Source organism: Cicer arietinum, chromosome 4, assembly GCF_000331145.2.
Source record: "Cicer arietinum cultivar CDC Frontier isolate Library 1 chromosome 4, Cicar.CDCFrontier_v2.0, whole genome shotgun sequence".
NCBI classification, from domain to species: Eukaryota; Viridiplantae; Streptophyta; class Magnoliopsida; order Fabales; family Fabaceae; genus Cicer; species Cicer arietinum.
This window is the reverse complement of record NC_021163.2, coordinates 33,500,572-33,513,319: the sequence shown is the minus strand read 5'-3', so window position 1 is coordinate 33,513,319 and position 12,748 is coordinate 33,500,572.

Sequence of the window (12,748 nt, the reverse complement as noted above, 5' to 3'; positions counted from 1 at the left end):
ATTTACTGCACAATGTAACACCCCGTTTTTCAAAGCGAGGGTATATATTTTTTTTTTGAAAGAGATTAAAAGGAATTAAAATAAAATAAAGGATTAAATCAGGAAAATGCCTTTGGATAAATAATTGAGTCATTATAATTTACAAACAGCGGAAGAGTTTCTCCAATTATAAATCCAAAACATTTACACAACAACAAATGGTACATGGAACCCATTCAAGTAAAAAGTCAAACTGACAATATTAGTATAAGTACAGTTTTCCAAACTAAAAATACTTCAATCCAAAAAGAAGGACACCTAGTTCCTATACATCATCCTAATCTGATCATCCTACCAAAAAGCTATACACCCTGAGTATCTCCACGCGCCCCGTGAGATCCTCCTAATGTAACTGCAATCACATCAAACTGATAATATTTGTATAAGTACAGTTTTCCAAAACTAAAATACTCCAAACCAAAAAGAAGGACCCCTAGTCCCTATACATCATCCTAATCTGATCATCCTACCAAAAACTATACACCCTGAGTAATCTCCACGCGCCCCGTGAGATCCTCCTAACACAACCGCAGTCAAGCATTCCCATCTCCATCCCTGTCCGTAGGGTACGAACCAGTAGGGCCGTCCTGACTCTCATCTGAGGGCAAAGCCCAGATTTCCACAATAGTGTAAAGGGTCACCAACCAGAAAATAACAGTTAACACATAGCAATTAAGTTTTTGAATGCTCAAAACAACTTTTTAACTAAGCATGCACCTTAACAGGATTTTCAATGTGCGAAAAGTTCATACATTACATTGCCAATGAAAATGAAGGTAAAATGCAGTTCTCGATCTCCTAATTAACACATGATAAAACAAAACATGGATAGATTCATGAGCAATTAATCATACAACTAAAAATGAGGATTTTCACTGAGCCAATCGATTGGGCAATCGATTGGGGTGAAGATTTTTAATGAAAACAGAATCCTGGGCTGAATTCAATCGATTGGTAAATCGATTGATTGGTTCCTGAGCCCCTGGTTTCGAGCCAATCGATTTCCTAATCGATTTGGTGAGGGATTCTTAATGAAAACAGAATCCTGGGCTGAATTCAATCGATTGGTAAATCGATTGATTGGTTCCTGAGCCCCTGACTTAAGGCCTAATCGATTGGGCAATCGATTTCTTAACTGATTCCTTTGAAAATTGTTTTCGAAATCGATTGGCTAATCGATTTTGTGAATTGGCCAAGTCCCTGTTTACCCATCCAATCGATTGGGAAATCGATTTCCCTGATCAGTTTTCCAAAAATTCATGAATTAACCTAAGTCATTCCTAATCAAGTTCACCACTTAACACTTAGCAATTTCTACGCGATTACTACGACACACAAAGGTTCGATAACCATCATACTCACACACAATACACAACACATAGCACTTAACACCTTCATCTCAGTTATCACGATAAATCAAAATTCGAATCACTCAATCATAAACTCAAATCAAACATGACTCGCGTGCCAGGCACCCTAATGCAATGCGTATATGCCAAAATGCATGGACTCGGAATTCCAAACCAAAACCCTCCTCGAAGGGCCGTAAATCATAATTGTACCGCCTATCGCAGGCCAAAGTACCAATTACCGAGGTGCCACCTATCACGGGTCAGCACGATTTACTAAAATGCGTAAATCATAAACGTACCACCTATCACGGGTCAGTACAGTTTACCGAGGTGTCACCTATCACGGGTCAACACGATTTACTAAAAGAAAAAGCGGGAATCGTAAGTGTACCACCTATCACGGGTCAGTACAGTTTACCGAGGTGTCACCTATCACGGGTCAACACGATTTACTAAAAGAAAAAGCGGGAATCGTAAACGTACCGCCTATCACAGACCAGTACTGTTTACCTAGGTGCCACCTATCACGGGTCAGCACAATTCACCAAAAATGTAAATCGTAAATGTACCACCTATCACGGGTCAGTACAGTTTACCAAGGTGTCACCTATCACGGGTCAACACGATTTACTAAAATGTAAATCGCAAACGTACAACCTATCACGGGTCCGTACAGTTTACCAAGGTGTCACCTATCACGGGTCGACACAATTTACCAAATGAAATGCATGAGCATACACAGACTCCATTCACAACAATCGTTAAGCAAATGCAGATATTAAAAGATTCCCCATTTTTAATACCCATTTAACTTAAACGACTTTCAAACAACATTAAATAAATAAGTCATTAAGAGATTCCCCGTTCTTAATACCGATTTATCTTAATGATTTTCAAAACAAAACGTTAAGCAAACAGTCATATTAAGAGATTCCCCATTCTTAATATACTTTTGACTTAAACGGTTTTCTCGCAAAACATTCAGTAAACGAGTCATTAAGAGATTCCCCATTCTTAATACTCATTTACCGAAACGATTTTCAAAACGATAGTTAAGTAACCGAGACATTAAGAGATTCCCCATCCTCAACGCCCAGTTAACTTAAACCTTTTCCTCAAATGCACATTAAGTAAACCGAGGTATTAAAAGATTCCCCATTTTTAATACTCGTTTAACTCTAATGGTTTTCAAATTCCACGGAAACAAACTCAAACATACTCTCACATTCAAACCATAATTCACAACAACCACACCAATTAACAAACATCAAGTATGGACACGCCAAATACAACGAACACAAATCAAAGTCAACATAACACCCAGATACATCAAATTTCATTTACTCATAATCATACACAATGACATTCAAATTCATTCACCACGAAACATTCATCATTATAAACAAAACCTAACTCTAAGGTTTTACCCATAACGCACTAGTTTCGTTATTTTCCCAAATCGATACATTTAACCCTAACAAATTCCTTCCCACACAACCACAGATAAGTCCCTAATGCAACTAGAAGTTTGGAAGGAGCCCTTACCTCAACGTTAGCTTTAACGTGCGTTTCCGGTACCGCGAGTAATTCCGGTAAAATCTCCGCTCGCAACGCCGCTTCCAAATTAGTTCACTAACACCGTAGTGTGGTGGTGAGCAACTTTCCCTTCTATCTCTTCGAGAAATGAGGTTTGGATCTAGAAGAAACGGAGGGGTTTGTGTTTGGATCTCAAAAACTTTTTTTCTTCGTTTTCGAATCAAAGAGGAAAAGTGGAGTTGCGAAAACCTTGATCTAACTCTCACCCAACCTTGGGTTACTAGTTTTGAAGAAAAGAAAGCGACGAAAATGAAAACGGAGGAGAAGGGAGAAATGGGTCACGGCTCAGAGGAAGAAGATGGAAAAGTTCAATTTTCCTTCCTTTCTTTTTCTTTCCTTTGTTTTTCCTTTCTTCCTTTTTCCTTCCTTCCTTTTATACTATTTTCTTTTCCTTTTCCTTCCTTCCAGTTTTCCTTTCTTTTTCCCTCCAAACAACCATATATAAATATAATAAATATAACTTAACAAATATCTCAAAATCTAGATATTTGTTAAATTACCGTTTCACCCGAAACGCATTAAATTCTCCGTAAAGGATTCTTCGCAGTTAAATTCAATTTATTTATCGACGAGAAATTTTAATTGGCATCAAAATATCTTTTTGATTATAAAACTCCAAAATATTAATAACTTTGGCTTAAAAGCCTCCGAGCCAAAATCCAAAATACACCAAAAATACATAATTGGTACTTTAAAATTATGGGTCTTACACACACTCAATGAAAAAAAGAAAGAAAAATACTTAAGTGACCAAAGTGAAATCTAAAATTAACTTAAAGACCCAAAGTGTAATTTAACCTTAAATAAAAATTATTCAATCTAAAGAACACAATTTATTAATGAAGAAAATGCAATTGAAGCATTTTGAATTGCTTAAAATTTTTAATTCTCTAGAATTTTCAATTACTTCATATAAATACAGTCTTGAGAAATCAAGTATTTAACTCATAATAATAAGATAGTTACGATTTTACATTTGAAAATAGTGTCTTTTGATATGATCAAATATATGAGAACAAGATCATTGTTAGTAAAAATAAAATAATGTATCATTTTCCATGAATTATACAAAATGCAAACTATTTTAGTGTCTAAAGATGTTTAAAAATAATTTGATAATCTTTTAGTATACAATCAACCATTTTAGGGTAAAATGGTATTTAAAAGAAGTTAGAAACATTTCCATATAATAAACTGAAACAATTTTAAATCTTACAACCAGTGACATTGTCTTTAATTTTTTAAACCCAAAACAAAAATATTGTGAAAAAGAAGGAATGTAAAAAATGTCTTATAAAGATTCAATTAAATTTAATTTTATAAAAACGGTACAAAATATGACCGATCTATCAAATAGGAAAAATACAGTATGTATGCAGTTAAAGTACCTTTTAGTGTGACTACGTGAGAGTAAGATCTTCGGTTAAAATATGTAAGGAATATTGTCATCATAAAGAAGCATTAATAACCAAAAAATGAAGTATGTGAAATGTAGAAATGAATTATATGCGGTCAACATTTACTTATAATCTCACTTTAGTTTTTAGTTGTACATTGAAGGTTGATGATCATATTTTAAATTACATTGTAGATCCAATTTTAGAACTTAAAACACAAATCGCCTAATCTCCCTTTAATAATCGATGTTGCAATCTAGATAAAGAGAAATATGAAGGGAAAAGAAAAGTCATGAAATAAACAAATAAGAAAAGTCATTTTTTTTCTAACCATCGACGACAATGGTTGCACTAGAAGGAGGATGATGAAGGTCTTTGGAGAGGAATGAACACAATACTATTTTTCAGTTGTTAAGACATAATTTCGAGAAATTGTTGAAGAATATCAATCAACTTTTGACTATCACATACTGAAGACTGATTAAAAATTATTTAAAAATGAAAAGTAGTGTAGGAGGAAGGAAATATATTTTGGTTGCATCATCACTTGCTAAATAAATTTGGTACTATTAATTTTGAAGGAGAAAAGACATGAGATATAAATTTGGTACTATTAATTTTGAAGGAGAAAAGATATGAGATGCATGGGGTAAGCATATTGTAGAGCTACAAATAGAGCGTGCCTATAAGTTAAATTGATGTGATACATAAATATATAGTTGACTTGGCAAATATAGAGTTATATGTACAAAACTGTCAATGAGATGACAATAGAATTATTTGTAGGATTGTTTTAATATATTATAGGAAAAAATACACCTATAGTCCTTGAAGTTTAACTCAATTCCTACTTAAGTCATTTAAGTTTATTTTGTCTCGATTTGGTCCTTTAAATTATATTATGTTTGCACATTTAGTCCTTTATCTCAATTTCAACAACAATTAGTTCAATTGAAAGATTTTGATAATTTGAAACTCTACAAAATGTTGCAATAATTTATCCCTCATACCGAAAATATTCATCAAATTTTATAAATGGTCTATATTTTTTAATTTTCTCTACAACAATTTAAACACACGTATAACCTTAAAAACAAGGTAGTAAATATTTGTCTGTTGTTAACTTCTTTCACATGTAAACTAGCTTGAAGAGTCAACTTGTTGCGATATTTGAATTCGATCTTAATATTTTATTACAATAATTCGTGAAAATATTCAAATTTAAAGAATTACATGTGTAATTTAATATATCTTATAAAAGGCTAATAGTGCAAACGAAAATAACTTAAATGACCAACTAAAAAAAATAAACTTAAATGATCTAAACATATATTAAGCTAAACATAAAATGATTAAAGGATAATTTTTGACATATAATTAGATACGAGGTGTATTTTTTCTTTGTTTGTCATCTAATATATCATTCATAAATTTAAATCATCTCTTTCGTTTTCTCTCTACTATTCTCTCAATCCGTCTCCTCTTAATTTTCTCCAATTATTTTGTCCATTCTCTAATATATTGTCTTTTATTCATAGGAGAATGGAGATGGAGAGAATTCAAATTCCAATTCAAAAACTCATGTAGTATTGCAGCAGAGATGGTCAGCAAAATGAGGACCCGCTTCATGCACATAGAAATTAACGTACATGAAAACATTTATACAATGAAAATCCCGTGACCACACACAAAAACAAATACTAGCAGCTGTGCACCTAGCCCAGCCATATGTAGCAAACATATTAAATATCAAATAAATTGTGTGGGAGCCAAATAGGAAACAAAAAAGAAATACTTATTACTCTAGTTAACCAATATTGATTTTATCGATAACGAATTGACTCATACTACCGATTTAAAAAAATCATTAATAAATAATCTATGTATCTCTCTTACTAGTATTTGAACTTTAAACTTTGCATAAGCGGTGATTTTGAAAATGTTTAGGACATGCAACAACACAAACTTAAATTGTCTGGAATTTCCATTTATTTTCTTATAGTATAACAAAATTTTATGGTAAAAAAAAGTCTAGTTTGAACATTAAAATTTGTATAAGTGATAACTTTAAGTATGTTTAGAGTATATATGACCGTATAAGGTTATAAATAGTCAAAGAGTTTTATTTTTGTATAGTATAACATAATTTTATAGTAAAAAAACACATAATATAAAAAGTTATGTAGTATAAAAATGTCAAAGTTTTGAAGAAAAAAAAATTAAAGTTGAATTGTTTAATTTTTTCTTTTTAAAATCGAGATCTAAAATTTGAAATTTATAAATTGTTAAACCTTTATAGTTGAATATGTACAAAAGATAATGGATTTTTTTTATATCCTTATACTAAAATTAAAACTCTAGAAAATAAAGATGTTTTGTCTTGTTCAATTTTCCTACTTTTATTACTCTTTAGTCGCCCAAATTTGCGAAGAAGACCAAAATAATAAGATTATTTTTTATAAGAATTTCTTTTATCAACAATTGTTTGTCTCTACTTTGATTTTAAAAAATTTATCTCTTGTTGAAATAATAGTTGAATAAGATTTTGTCACGCAACATAATGTTGATTGCATAAAACATAATGAAATATTATATTATCTCAGTCATAAAATTTAAGATGAATTGATTAATGTAAATTAAAAAAAATATATAATAAATTGATTAATACCGTATGAAACAAAATAAAATTCATTATCAATATAAGACTTATAAAAAGAGAGAAAAAATATAAATAAAAAAATTGGACGTCTGATTTTAAACTTTACACAAACTCAAATTCTTAAAAGACAATCCTATTTTGGATCAACATGAATAGTCCCCGAACCTATCAAGTCACCTAAAACTCCGTTCATCAATAAAATATATCCATTATTCTATTCAGATTTATTTGTAGTGGAAAAGTAGAATATGACGAGGAAATTGCGTCCTTTGATTTTGTCTTAGTTTTTATATTGAGGTTAAGGTAATTAGATGTCCCTGTCCTTTTTTCTTTATCTTTTCAGAAAGATGTCCTTGTCCTTTGACACAAACACATGCCTGTTCTGTATGATGCTATTTTGATGAGATGCTATTTTGATGAGATAAAGTCGTTGAATTAATCAATGGTTAGGTATGGAAATTGTTTGGTCATAAAAGGTTCCGGGACTACTATATTAGATGAAAAGTAATTATACAAGTGAGTGAATATTATATCTTTATCTCAAATATAAAAACATAAAGATATATAAATCGTTTCATTTATATATCGTTCAATTTTTAATTTTTTATAATAGAAAGCAAATATATAATAGAAATATATTATAACATGAAACTTTTAATTCAAATTTTTTATAACACCAGACTTTTAATTCACATTTAACATTAAACAAATATATAATAGAAAGCAAATAGCAAAAGGAATTTAAAAAATAAAAAAATAATAATAAAAGAGTCCAACAAAAATAAAAATTAGTACTTTAAAATTGTTTAAAATTTTAACAATGATTCCCATCATGAATAATGAAATTTTAACAATTATTCCCATCATCACATAATGAAATTTTAACAATGGTTCGCGTCATTTTTCAAAAATAATAAAAGTTTACCGGTCTAATATTTAAGTGTTTAAATAGCTGCAGTAGAACTTGCCACCAAGTGTGAGATGATATAAAACAGAATATTTTAAAGATTCACGGATAGTGTAGTTCCGAAGGTAACGTTATTAAAGCAATATTTTTAAATTTTGATGAAAAATAAAAAAAAAAAATTACTTGATCAAAATGTCTCAAAAAAAAAAACTTTTCTAATAAAAAAATCTGTAATAAAAACTTTTCTTAAAATATATAAATTTTTTAAAAATTTAATATTGTTTCAAGCAGGGGTGTACAAATAACTGGTTAGGTCGGGTTTAGTGCGTCCTCTATCTGGTCCCTATATTTGACCAGACTAATTTTTAGACCATAACATGTCCCTTAACTCGATCAAACTCGATTAGTTGTAGTTTCAATAAAGACGGGACAAAATAAGATGAGATTGGGTTGGTCCCAAGACGAGTCGCAAACTAGTAATTCTTGAATTTAAAAAAAAAAAAAAATTAAAGTAACTCATAACTACCTACGATTACCACTTGTCAATTTATTCAAAAGTAGTAACTCATAACATTTTCATATAAAATACAAACATTTTAATCAAAACAAGTAACATACTTTCTACTAGATCCATATATTTTTTATCACCTAATAGTCTTACTCTTTAATCAAGAGTAGTATCAAAATAATATTGTCTTATAAATTTAAGAGTACTTAAATTAAAAAATACAAACAATAAACATATGTTTATAGACTTTCTTCCTCCTACTTCTTGTCACCAAAATATCTATGGGGTTGAAACTTTAAATTGCAGCTACAAACCTAATAAAATAAAATTTATCACCAAGAAGCACTTTGGACACAAGTGTAACTTGCAAAATTCAGCAAGCAAGTATTTGCAACAAGAAAAATGAAACCAACTCATAAACAAGGTATCACATGCAAAATTATAATAAACCAACTCAGTTTTGTAAATCAAAATGAAACTAATAATAAACAAGCAAGTTAGCTTCATAATTTATAATGTTGGAGCCTTGGAGGTGCTACCTTCATGACTTGTTGTCTTTTATCACATTTGTTCAATGTGTTCCAACAATATATATTAGCAGCAACACAAAACATTAATTTATATTAAATAATTATTTGGGTAAATTAACACAAACCATTTTCAACATCTCCAATTTTATTGTGAAACATCTCCTCTTGAGAGTAAAACAAATGCGAATCATCTAAAGTATCTCTTACCAATTTAGACATACTAGTAGCTAAGACTTTATCAAACATATCCGCCAAACACCAATTGAATTAATCAAGCTTATTTCGATGATCCAAAACAACAACAACAAACAAAAATTGATTCATTTTATCAATATTTCCGGAATATTTATTAAACTTTTCTCTCATTGAATTTGCAATACTTCCTAATAATTTACAATGACTTTTACTCCAACTTGACAATTGAGACTCAAGTGTTACAATTTGATGGAAGCATATATTTGATGTCACATGCAAAGAACTAGTGAATTATAAAGTTACTTCATAGAAAATTTTCAAAAACTGAACAAAGATCCTACAAGTCTGCCAATCAATACTTTTAAGCGGGCCAATCCTTTTTGTTCTTTCTCTTTTTCCTCTTCTCCAAACCATTTTTGAAAGTCCAATTCTTCCTCATTAAGTCCATCAAATTCTTTTTCAAAATTCTAGACATGTTCCAACATAATATATGTGGAATTCCACCTAGTTGGAACGTCTAGAGACACAAGGCTTTGATGCTTAATCATTTCAGCCTCAATGCACTCTTTAAATTTTTTAAGTCTTTGGGGAGAAGATTTAACATAACGTACAACATTTCTAATACTTTCGATGGACAATTGTTGCTCATGTGTGCCGTCACAAACAATCAAATTAAGAATATGAGCACAACACCTCATATGCATATAATTTTCACTACACACTACTCATTCTCTAGTATTAAACTACTTTTGAAGGTATTAAATTGCTCCATCATTTGAGCTTGCATTATCAACGGTTATAGTACAAATATTTTCAATTCCTCATTCCCTTAAACATCTTTCAATTTCTATTCCAATGCATTGGTAGAATTTTCGCCTATTGTGACCCAAAACTTTATAATTATTTTATGTAGTTTCCATTCTTCATCAATAAAATGCGTTGTGAAACAATATAGCCTTAATTCTGGTTTGAAGTCCAGCAGCAACAACAACAACAACAACAATAATATTAATAATAGTAATAATAATAATAATAATAATAATAATAATAATAATAATAATAATAATAATAATAATTGGTTATAGAGATATGATTAGACATAGTTCAATAAACAAACATTGAGATCTTTATTATTGTTTGTTTCTAATACCAAATGTAGATATACGCATAGGACACATAAAAAATCAAGTTGATGATATAGTAGTATCTCTATATAGCTTCATAGAAAGATTATGGTAGTATGATTGGAGAAGACAATGAAAGTCAACACAGAGAAAACAAGAGAAACACAAGGAGAACCGTCTATTAGAAGAAAAGTGAATAAGGGAGGAGAACAAATTTTCAAACCCTAACTTAAGTTATTGTAGTAGAATAAGGTAAAATAATAATAATAAAATAATAATAATCCATTGCCCTTAATGTATTTTGGGACGGACGGGTAATCCAGATAGTGGCCCGAACTCAGTCCATTTTTTACCTTGTCTTTCTTCTGTCTTTTTTTTTATTTGTCCTTGTTTTTTGGGACCGAGTCAGACCCAGACCGTTGCTTATGAACCAAGTCGGGTTCGCGGGACGCATGGAGTCGTGTACACCCCTAGTCTCAAAAATATTAAATCAATTGAAAAAGAAATATATATTACATGACATCATTTATATTAATTTAGTGATATCAAGTTAAAATTTAAAAATTTCGCTTATATCTCATTAATTTTTTTTAATACACATGTGTTGGGTCGGCCCTGTTCGCGGGTGAAAGAGATGGATACATGTGGTGTGGGTACTCGTTGCCAATTTTATTAATCAAAAAAGAAAATAACAATTTGAATTTTGAATTATGAACCACCATTTCAAAAATAGTTTGGCCATATATGGTGCAATTTTGATACTAGGTGGGAATGTGTAATAAGCATCCCCAAGCAAACTTCCACGCATTCCATAAGTGGTCCAGAGCTAAATTAAGGTATGTTAGGTCAGATTTTTGTATGGTTAAAAACTACTTTAATTTTTTTCTTTATATATTTATCCAATACAAATTTAAATTCACTAAAATAAAAAAGATGAATTTATGAAGAAATTTACACCATTCAAATTATTCGTACAAAATGGTAAAGTGTTTATAAAATATGATAAAATTCAAGTGTCTAGAATACTTTCGGCTCCAGATCAATAATGACGTCAAATTCATTTATTATAATTTATAATGAATTAAAGTTACTTTCTTAGGCTGAACCAAATGAATACCGCAACAAAAAAACCAAAGAGATTCACACTTAGACAACAAAATCATATAAAAATACAGAAGATAAACTTACTTTGTATGCAAACCACTTATATATCTCTATCCATCTACTATAGAAACAATGGGTGGCTATTATGTATATCACCTTGTTTATGGATTCATGATCCTCAAACATTTCTTTTAGTCAAAACGGATTCATTAGAAATAGGTTTTGGAGGAATTCTTAAGCAAGTATTACCTAACACTTCTAAAGAACAAATAGTTCGATATTACTCAGGAACTTTGAATCAAGCTGAACAAAAGTATAGTATTATTAAAAAAGAAATATTGACAATTGCTTTATGTATTACTAAATTTGATTTTAGATCTCAAAAGTGCACTTTCATTGGATACTCTGAAAGACCTAAGGCTTATAGAGTGTTTAATAAGGATACTCATACTGTGGATGAATCCATACATGTTAACTTTGATGACAAACAACTTGACCTCAAAAATTCAAAGCAATATGATGATAGTGAGGTTTACCAGAACCAAAGGAAGCATATGCATACACACTAGAAGAACCTAAAAAATCAAAGGATACAAGCAAATTAGAAGAAGATGAAAAATCTTCAGATGATGAATTTGATCAAGTCAGAAACAGTCAAGATAAGTCACAAGGAAGATCTGAATGGAAATACAAATCATCTCATCCTGAAACTCTCATAATTGGCTTAATCTTATCAATTGAGCCTACCTTTGTTGTTAAGCATTAACAAATGATGGATGTATTTTTGCAATGCAAGAAGAGTTATATGAATTTAAATGGAATGATGTTTGACATCTAGCACCTAGACCAAAAAAGAATATTATGTTGGAACCAAGTTGATTTTATACTTAGAGTTTTGATAATAACACAAGTATTTTATGATAACAATATATTTGAGTTCTAAGAGTATGAAAGTAAAGTAATAATTTCAATTATAAGGAAAGGGGTTTGAATTATAATTGCCCCATTTTTAAAATTCATGTTAAAAACTAAAATGTTTAACTCAAGATTGATCTTGGTTACAAACAAAGAGCGTTTCTGGTTAGTTAAAAACAACAATATTAACTTATCTATATAAAAACTAATTAGAAGATAAAAAGTAAATAGATATAAGGGAAGAGATATCACATAAAGATATATTATGTTTCACCCAACACAGGTAATGTCCAGTTCTCACAATTGTGAGATTTTCTACTAAGTGCAAAAAACAAGATTGTTCTTGGTTTTCAAACAACTTTTACATATCAATCTTGATATGTTACAAAGTACTACCTTTCTACCTAGAAGGGATTTGCATA